This window comes from Pteropus alecto, unplaced genomic scaffold (assembly GCF_000325575.1).
Source record: "Pteropus alecto unplaced genomic scaffold, ASM32557v1 scaffold35, whole genome shotgun sequence".
Lineage (NCBI taxonomy): Eukaryota > Metazoa > Chordata > Mammalia > Chiroptera > Pteropodidae > Pteropus > Pteropus alecto.
Genome location: NW_006437828.1, coordinates 5,188,495 through 5,199,093, shown reverse-complemented (window position 1 = coordinate 5,199,093; position 10,599 = coordinate 5,188,495). Strand labels below are relative to the sequence as shown.

At 34.6% G+C, this 10,599-nt stretch overlaps 1 non-coding gene and 1 pseudogene across 1 annotated transcript; one reads left to right on the top strand and one right to left on the bottom strand.

Annotated features, from left to right (window-relative positions):
• Nucleotides 1-360: 360 nt before the first annotated feature.
• Nucleotides 361-479, bottom strand: LOC112482285 (annotated as a pseudogene).
• A 5,970-nt stretch (nucleotides 480-6,449) lies between these two features.
• On the top strand, nucleotides 6,450-6,568 carry LOC112482295. The gene has a single exon (XR_003047242.1). It is a non-coding gene; the product is annotated as a 5S ribosomal RNA (ribosomal RNA).
• The last annotated feature ends 4,031 nt before the right edge of the window (nucleotides 6,569-10,599 follow it).

Genomic DNA, 10,599 nt, shown 5'->3' with positions numbered 1-10,599 from the left:
CATTAAGTCATTAGAGCTGTTTAGACCTTAGCTTCTTTGTTTGTATAATAATAATTATATCATGTTTGTCTTAATGACCGAATGATGATGTTTAGGATTGTGCCAGCATATAGTAAGTATTAATTACCATTATTTGAAAACCTTAAGAGTGTGGCCATAATGAAAAATCATAGACTTTTATTCAAAGTGGACATCTCTTTGCAACTTCCTAGCTTGTGTCTGCCTCTCACCATCTCTTCCCAGCTTCTTTTTTAAAAAATATTTTTTTATTTTTTATTTATTTTTTAGGCGAGGCAAACCTTGGTTGACCTCACAGATTCCAATGAACTTGTCAACTTGCACTCCTTTTAAAATTTTTTATGCCTACAGCTCCTGGTCCTCATAGATAGTCTCCCAACCAAGTACTGATCAGGCCTGACCCTGCTTAGCTTCCGAGATCAGACGGGATCGGGCTTGTTCAGGGTAGCATGGCCGTAGACTCATTTCCTAGCTTCTGCTAGATCACCTCTAGAATAGTAATGTCCATTATTTCACACAACTATGTGCATTACACTCCAACTCTAGTTCCCTAAATTTTTTTTCTTAAAATCTGCCTGCCTGTCATAGTTACCAGTTCTATTTCTTGCTCTACATCTATAGAAAAGCAGATAGAACATAGGTTAATTTGAAATAAATGTGTATCATTTAACAAATTAATGTTTTTAAACATAAACTTTACACCTCACAGTTTTAATTATTATGTAAATTAACAAAATTTTTAAAAACCAAACCCCATATCGAACTCTTTGTTTGTCACCTCAGCACAGTGATGTTTAGCCATACAATGTCAACCTGAATTCATTCACTAAGGTGGTTGGCCAGTCCCGCGATGAGGATGGGATGTTGATTTGTCAAATCCTCAAACATCAGGGATTTTATTTTAGAGAGACGCCAAAAAAGTGATGGATGTCGACATGTTATAAAGGCAATGTCATTGCACCATCCAGCTTAGGAGAGATGCTTTCTGAATCACAGCAGCTGCAATCCTGTCACTATTCAGCCTCCAACTACACCTTTTGACTTGGGCAGTGGAAATAGCAGAGTCATCTGAAACGTGTGCTTTTAGGATCTGTTGAAAAATAGCAGGAGTAGAAGCTAATCCTCAGACTGAATTATCGTGCACTTTGTATATAGAGAAAACTTGCAGGATTGTTTGTTCCCCTGTGCTCGCAGTCATTCAGACAAACATTCTTCATAGGTTTCAAATATGAAGAAACTCATACAGAACAGGAGGTTTAATCTTGGTGACCTTGTCTGTGTTTTTTCTTTCATCCCGTCTTTATGACCTTTGTCATTCACTGTCTTACTTTTTATTCAAGTAACTTTACTAACATTTTCTTAAAAACACAGGACTTTGTCTACTCCAGATGATCACACTAGGTTCACCTTTATACACAATGTTATTATTCCTGGAGTCATTATAGTTATACATAATGTCATTATTCCTGGAGTCATTATAGTCACAGTTCTTTCAGGGTCTGTCTCATATAGCTGCACTGTCTGGCTCTGCCTTCCTTTCTCCTCTGTCTCAACGTCGTCATACTTGGCCTTCTGTGGTTACGTCCCATGGCTTTTCAGTTTCTTCCATGTGTCTGGCTGTCTGTTAGTTATGTTTATGCACCCAATAGATTTCCTTAACATTTATAACAAATGCAGTGATTTTGTTAATTCCAGTCTTTCCTCCTAAACATCCATCTTTGACAGTTTGGACTTCATCTGATGTTTTAATCCACGGTATCTTCAGTACCTACAACATGTGTGGTGTGTAAATAAATGTACCTGCCTATATCCAGCCTGTGTTCTTCCACAAGAAGAATAATCACTGTTATTTGAATCAAATGTCGTATCCAAAGCTTACATTTATTGAGCGGTTATTGTACCAAACTTTTGTTATTACATGCTTAAGCTACCGCCCTTTCTATTTTAGTGGTTTAGAAATTAAGCTCTGGAGTCTAGATTTTAGTCCCATTTTTACCACTTGCAAGCTGTGTCCTTGGATAAATGACTGTGCCACCAAGTACTTTGGCTTTCTCATCTGTAAAATGGTGGTACTTTTAGCTCTGTCAAATAATTGTTATAAAAAAATAAGTAATGCACAAATTATAACAATACAATGCTGACATTTAGTAAACACGCAAAAATGTTAGTTTTTTAAACATATTATCATTAATAAACTTAATATGTGATAGACATTGTGGTAGATCATGGATATACAAGAATAATAATGCATAGTCTCAGATTTAATAACTTTATAATATAGTTAAATAAAAATAAAGTATTAGTGTGTTATGTGCTGAAATAAAAATATTTACAAATAACGAGGAAGAAGAAAAGAAAAATTAAGAGCCTTTTCTTTTATGAAGAGTTCTTATTTTTTGTTGCACTTCATATCCTCCTTCATAAAAGACTTTTTAAATTTAAATCTGAATATATACAGAAAAGTGTGCAAATAATAAGCATTCAGCTGAGGGAATTTTTACAAAGAGCAATCTCGTACGTAGCGATCACCCCATATCTTGAAATAGAACGTTATCAGCACTCCAGAAGCTTCTTCAGGGGGAACCACTAAGGTGACTTCTATTACTTTCAATTAGATTTTACTCTTTCTGAACTGAGTATAATGAAATGGACGAGTATGGAATCTTCCTCCCCCCATCCATCCCCGCCTCACCCCCCAGGTTTATCACATTTAAAATTGCATTGGTTAGATTAATTAAAATTAATCCATGTGACAGTTGTTTGTTCATTCTCATTGCTGAATAGTTTTGCATTTTATACTCATTCCACAGTTTATTCACTTGGCTCTTGGCAAAAACTTATGCTGTTTCAAGTTGGTTTATTATAGGAATAGTACTGCTAATGAAATTCTTGTGTTTGTCCATATGGAAGGACCACGTCTATATGTGTTTCTGTTGCACAGTCATAAACATACTCAGATTTAATAGACACTACCAAACTCTTCTAAAGTAGTTGTTCCAATTTACGTGCTGAGCCACAGTGTATGAGAGTTCTAGATGCTCCAATTCTCACCAGCACTTGATATATTTCATATCACTTTTGAATGTCTCCATTTATGAAATAGTTAATGAAAATTTGTCTCGTGAAATATTTTATCTTTAATGTGAGAAAAAATGTCACCTGCTTTTAGTTGTTTGTAGCATAGATGTTAATTTATCAGGCCATAATCATAATTTTAAATAAGGCCTATCATGACCTATTAGGTTGTTATTTTAGATACATTCTTAAATCAACTCCTTCATATTTAAGCATATTAATCAGTTACAGCATGCTTTACTTTCAGATTGGAAAACAAAAAAACTGCCCTCTCAAATAATTTGAAACCTAAGAGGAATATAATTTCTAAGCCCCCAGAAGTGATTTAGCTGAACCTGAAGTTGAAATGACAGGCACATCAGTGAATGATAAAAACCAGCTGCCAGACCTTTTTATATGCAAGTCATTCACTGAGATATCAAAAAATGGAAAATATAATGCTCTTACCCACATTCGTGTTGAGTTAATGCCCAGGTGAGTTCTTCTGAAATAGTGCAGTTGTATCTCAGCAAAAACAAGAAGCAGTAAAGCATCATACTTATTAGGATCCAATTTGCCACAGCAGCAGTCAAGTGCTTCAATTTCTCCCAGTAGTGATGGAAAGGGAAAAGTAGGGATAGAGAAATTTAAATTAAATTTATAGTGCAGTGCACACTTGGAATTCAATATTGACAGCTCTAATTTCCTACCTTACCACCACAAGTTCATTAAATGAGAGTAAAGGATTAAAAACAACTGTACTCATTTATTAAAAAAAAAAGTGCCATCATTTTCCTGCTGCAGATTTCATCTCTCTTCATCCAATTTAATGCATTCATGATGGAGGTGTTTGGGATTTTGGAAGGAGAGGCTTGATTATTTCTTTAACACATGCAGAAACACATGGATAGGCAAACACACAGGTAGTTATGTTATATTTAGATATACCATATGAAATGTGATCAGCATAAAATATCAAATTCAATATATCTACCAAAGTCTATCTAAATTTCCATGGGCTTTTCAATATAAAATGTAGCCTCCAAGGTCCTAAACATGTCTAAATTATAATTGATGATAAAATTATTAATTACACAAGATCACATTTGTCATTTTGCTTTGCTCATGAATGGAAGGAAATCTATCACCGCTTCCACCTACAACACTTCAGACTCAAGGTTAGCATATATCATCTGGGAATATAGTCAGCCCTCTCTATCCATGAGTTCTGTGTCTGCAGACTCAACCAACTGCAGATCACAAACAAGGTACTTCGTTGCCCAATGACGTTTACTATGTAGTTGGGACTATGATGGTTATGTCTGTGCTAAACATGTGCGGACTTTTTCTTTGTTATTATTTCATAAACAATACAGTGTAACAACTATTTACATAGTATTTACATTGTACGATGCATTATAAGTAACCTAGAGATGATTTAAAATATTTGCAGGATGTGCATGGATTAGATACAAATAATACACCATTTTACATAAAGCACTTGATTAGCCACTGTTTTAAGTAAAGCCTGGGGATCCTGGAAACAATTCCCCATATATGCCAAGGGCCAACTGCATTTTTCTCTTTACCAATAAATCACAATAAGGTTTCTGCCTAATATGAGGTATCCTGGGGAGCTAGTTTCAAAGCAGAAAGGTAGACTACTTCCTAAAATCACAGTCGTGGTTTTGGAAATATTAGAAAAATACATTAGGCAACTTTCAAAGTAACAATATGAGCAAAGGACTTATTTCCTAAGTGTTTACCCATATCATTTTTCAGGCATCATATAACAAAGAGATGTGTGAAACTGCATCATACTTCTACAAAAAAATTTAGCACTTCAAGTTAGGAAAAATATTCAAAATTTTAATGAACATAGAAAAATGCCTTGTCAAGTTCTCTGGTTTTATTGTTAAAGAAGAAAGAGAGTGTATATGACAGATATCTTTCTTATGAAATGGACCAAATTAAACAATGTGGTATGAAAGATACTTTAACTCTTTCGGAGAAGTTTCACACATGACTGGAACAGAGTACTTTACAACTCCTTCAGCTTCCTCAAAGTATAAATGCATTCCCCTCAACATTAACTAAAAGCCAAGGGAGTAACAGCATTGCAGGAAATTGACCATTTCTGTATATACTAGAAAACTGTCCAAATTTTGCTGTCTTAAATTATTTCTCTAGCTTGAAGCACAGTCAAATGGTGGAAGATGTTTGCACAGCTGTGTGTTTGCACATATGCATACACACATGTTTATGTGCAGTAGATGAAAACAAGAAACCAGATTTTTAAGAGTTGTTTTGCTTATATCAGTGACAGATAAGGATCCTCCACAAACTCAAATCTAACAACCTTCTAGAAGAGTTTCTACAATGGCTTTGTATCTAATATGAATCTGATTGCTAAGGGCATAAAATCTCTCAAAATATATCTGTTGATGATACTCACGGTAACCATTCGGTAGCTACACAATACAGTATGACTCTGAAATTAGATCCACTAATATGGCAAAATGAGATCCACTAATATCCTCAGTGGAGGATTAGCAGATCTGGGTCTCAGTGTGAACTAAAAATCCAACCAGACTTTTGGTCTTTGGTCTTTCGCTTCTGCAACTTACTATAAGTTGAAAACTCTCTATGAGACTGTTCATAAATGCTACCTAGCTCTAGCGTTCTTGGAATGCACCTAACAAGTACTGAGGACTTCCAATGCACGCCAGAACCTTGTGCGATGCCGTGTGGAGAGTGGAGAGGAAGTAGAGTCTGTAGCTTCTGCCCTTATCATCACTCTGCCAGACACAGTACTAGGTGGCACATTTGAAACAGTGTATAACATGATGCTAGTCTCTATGTCTTGGGACTTCTGGGAAAGACATGATTACATTCTTACTATGACCTATTTTAATCAGTGTTATGTTAGAGGACGTGCATAGAGCTTTGGGGACACATATTTCAAGAGCCCTAATGGGCATAGAGGTTGGAGAATAGCTTCTGGCAGTTGTAACCTTTTGACTGAAACCTAAAGACAGAATAAATGTGAGCCATGCCAGTGGAAGGAAAAGACTATTCCAGACAGAAGGAGACCATGTAAACAAATACTACATGGTAAAGAAAAACATCGATTATTTGAGGAAGTAAGGTTAGCAGAACGGTGCTCAGTCTGAGATGAAAAAAGACAGGGGGATCACTTTTGGAACAGCAGTGGAAAATCTAAGGTGACATATGCTAGGTACTAATTTGGTCAATATAGCTCCAAATACCAGGGAAGGTTTGGACATACTCATGTCCATGGGGAAGCTGGCCCCACTCAACCGAGGAGCCTGGCTTTTGATGAGCTTAGAAAAAAATGAGTTAATAAGCAGGGGAGAGTCTATGGCCATGCCATCCTGAACAAGCCCGATCCCGTCTGATCTCAGAAGCTAAGCAGGGTCGGGCCTGGTTAGTACTTGGATGGGAGACCACCTAGGAAGACCAGGTGCTGTAGGCTTAAAAAACTAAAAAATAAGGGACTTTAAACTGACAAGGTCCTTGCAATCTGTGAGGTCAACCAAGGGTTGTCTCACCTAAAAAAAAAAAAGAAAATGTAGGGGAGCATTTCGGTTGAGGAATAGCAAACAAAACACAGAAGGGTGAAATTTGTTTGTTTGTTTTCAATATGTTCTATATTATGAAAGAATCAAAGAGTAATTTTCCTGATTTTTTAATAGCAATTTATCAGGAAAAAAGTGTCAAGCCATCAGTTGTAGTTTCAGCATTTTAAGAAACTAAATTCGTGGATGTTTATGGGGATAGGCTCAAATGAGCAAACAACTTACTTCCCCACAATCCTCTCAGAATTCACAGTGGTTATTTCCTGGTTTGTACTAAAGATTGCCATATAAACTACAATTTCCTTTTGTTTTCACGTCAGGTATCATTTATTATAGAACACAACATCTCAACAGGTGTGAGAGTACTCCAGAGTAGTATCAACGATTATAATTGAGATTGGTGGGTATTGAAATAAATGTTTTCATTTATCCTTGAGGATCCACATATCATTTTTCTGGTTTTCTATTACCTATCAGTCACATGAAACATGTTCCTCCTGTCCAGCATGGAAAACCAACTAAAAATCTAAAACTTTGGGACAGAGTATTCTAATAAGTTAAAATAACTTACAGTTTTCTTAACAAACATGATAAATTACTAATCTTTGTGGAAATAATAAAAATTCAAGTTCTAATTCAAATTTCTTATATATTGCCTTCAAATCTACATGTTAAAAATGCTGCTTATAGGAACCAAACAAAGCATTATTTGGTTAATGTAAAACCAAAGATTTGTTTTATAGAAAAGGACAATGAGCCACTTAAAATTTAAAATAAGTGTCCAAAGTCACAGAGTGAGTAAGGAACCCTTTTAAGGGTTTGTTTCCAAGTTTTCCTTGGTTCCTAACCTGCATCTGTGAGTTCTGAAAGAGCGTTAAACAAAACAGCAAGATCACTTGTATGCACAATGCAGTGACTACGCTCTAGATTTGGAAAAGGCAGAAGAAAGCAGGAAGACAGGCACACACTCCCGTGTTCTCATCTTCCTTCTCCTGGGCTCTATTGCTGGGAGCTAAAGAGCCAAGTGACCAAACAGTGAAGCCATGAGACCTTAAAGGAGTAATCAGTGATCGTTCTACTGAAGACTTATACAACATTTGACCATGAAAATAACTGGACCACGTACAGCAATGTTAGACTGGTGTTTGAACCATATTCTGGATGACTCTTCTTGATCGTTTTACTTCGGCTGAATCTTAATCAACAATGTGGACCTGATAAGTCACTCTTGACATAATTGCCAGCATATCATGTGAATTAAAATATTTTGGTGAGACCGATGGCAATAGAGTAGTCTTCATCTATTCAGAGCTTAATATCTTTGTATTAGTTTTCACTACGGTGGAATCATTGCAGAATTTTGACTCTTTATCAAACTGCAGTCCTTGGGATGATAGCTATACAGATTAAAGCTAAAGAAAGTTTTCAGATTCTTACCATATACTGGAATGCTGAGGCATTACCATAAGATATATAGGATTATTTTCAGTTTTGTAGGCACCTCTTTGAGATACGATATTTTCAAAAGATCTAAACTTAGTGGAGTATTTCTGCAAAAGTTCATGACACAAGGAGAAATGCATTCATCATTACTTATTGTGTGTCATTCTCATAAAACAAGTTTAGAACAGACTTCAGATTTCAGAAGACACCTTCAGATTTCCCTGACATCTGAAAGCGAGGTTGAAGAGTCAGCTGGATCACCTCTCACCTTATACCCAACCAACGTAGCAGTAATAGCCAAGAAAGAGAAATAGGCTCACCCTCTCCCATGCAAACAAAAGGTATTTATAAAACTTTCACTGCATTTTAAAATGTATTCTGTAGCTGCAAAAAAACAATTGTCCAATTTACAAATAACTGCACATGTGTATTATAATAACAGTATTTTATTTTTAAAATTCATTTTAACTTTGTTCAAAAACTAAGAAAATTGACTTGGATACAGTAAGAAAAGAATAAATTAATTAAATTATTTGGTTAATTCATCTTTTTGTGCTGTTAGATCAATTTGCTGTTTCCACTACTGCAATATATTACAAAAGTTTATGTCGTGGAACATGGCTAATCACAAATACTATATTTCATGGTAATTGATTGAAAATTTCTTTTGATTGGACTTCGAATATTTTTGCATCAGCTAAAACTGTTGGAATTTAAACAGTTGAGAAAAGCCAGGCATAGCTGATATTTTGCTTATTTAACAAAAAAAGAAAACATTTTCAAAAGCTTAGACCTCCTACCGAATAACTGCAAAGTCATCCTTCAAAGTCAAAAAGAAACTCACCAGGCTGGTGTTTTGCCTGATGATACTATGGGCACGTTTTCTGTTTGGTGTTTTTTTCTGTGATGTAACTACTCTTTTTACTTATTGGTTATTCTTCAAAAAAAGTATATATTTTAATATATGTATTTCAAATATATGTACTTAAAATGTTTACATACACAGACATTTATAAATATACCATAGTCTCCCTTTAATACAAATATAGATATAATGTGCATACTGATAAGCATCTTATTTCATATTAATATTTTGTAAATCATTAAATATACAACACATAAAAATATATAAAACATTAATGTAGAGGCAATGAATTATCATAACATGAACTGAAATGTAACCACTACCAAGCTCAATAAATACAACACTGCCAAGACACACACACACACCACATGTGTGCACATACACACGCAGGATCCTTGCAAATAAAATAGTAATCCTCCCCTTGCTATTGAAAAAATAGACTTGAATTTTATAATATTTATTTCATTTTCTCCTTTATTTTATCACCAATATATGATAACAATTCTATAGCTTAGTTTTACCTGTTTTCAATTTTTATTAAAAGTACTATTTGGTGTCCAACATTTTTGGGGTTCACCATTATGTATTTTAGATTCAAACACATTTTGTATAGCTATAGTTCATTTGTTTTCTTTGCTGTATTGTGTTCTATTATATAAACAGAACACAATTTATGTATCCATTTCTTGGTTGATGGAAATTTGAATGGTTTCTAGGATTGATACATACAGTATATAATACTGCTCTGTATGTTGCATTTAAAATTTTACATATCTTGGAGAGCTTTTCATATTTGTATGTGTCATATATAGGTATCACAGATGTGACAAATACATATGTATGGTTATATATACATACTATATAAATGTATAAACATGATACATACTTACATACTTTTTTTGTATGTACACACACATACACACACGCACCCTTTAAAACATTCTTAAATGGCTTCATGGCTTCCATTTTGTGGATGTAACATGTTTTTAACCTGTCTTTTGTAGGTCACTTACATTGTGTTTAGTTTTTAGTATTGCAAACAATTCTTTTGTAAATCCTACTACATCTTTGCACACGAGGACAAGCATATGTGGAAAATAAAAATCGGTAATGGAATTTCTGGGTTAAATAAGTGTTATCTAGACTTCTTAAATTGATAGTGTTACATTTTTAAAAAAAAATTACGTGAACTAACATCTTTTGTATTCTTTTATTCAATCATTATTTCAATAAATAATTTTAATACCTAATAGAAGCAGAATGCTAAGTAAAAATGTAGGAGAGGTATTTGTGGGGACGAAGATGTCAACAGAACACCTTTTTCCAGTAATTGGATGTTATTGGAGTAAATTAATAAATTTTAAGACTACCTACTCGAGTCAAGCAGAGGCCATTTGTTTGTTGCTGAGATGGCTTAAAATTGATGAGCCTACAGAGAAATGTCAATTACTGGCAACCAGACTACAGATAAATGAAGCCTCTGTTTCTTCGTGGTAGTGATGATTTAAAATTAATGAGAAGAGGCAAGGAGGTCATTATTTCAAAGGAAAGGTTCTAGAAATGTTTGCCCCTTTCATTTTTCTTTAATCAAGTCTTTGACATTTATGCCTAAGAATATGC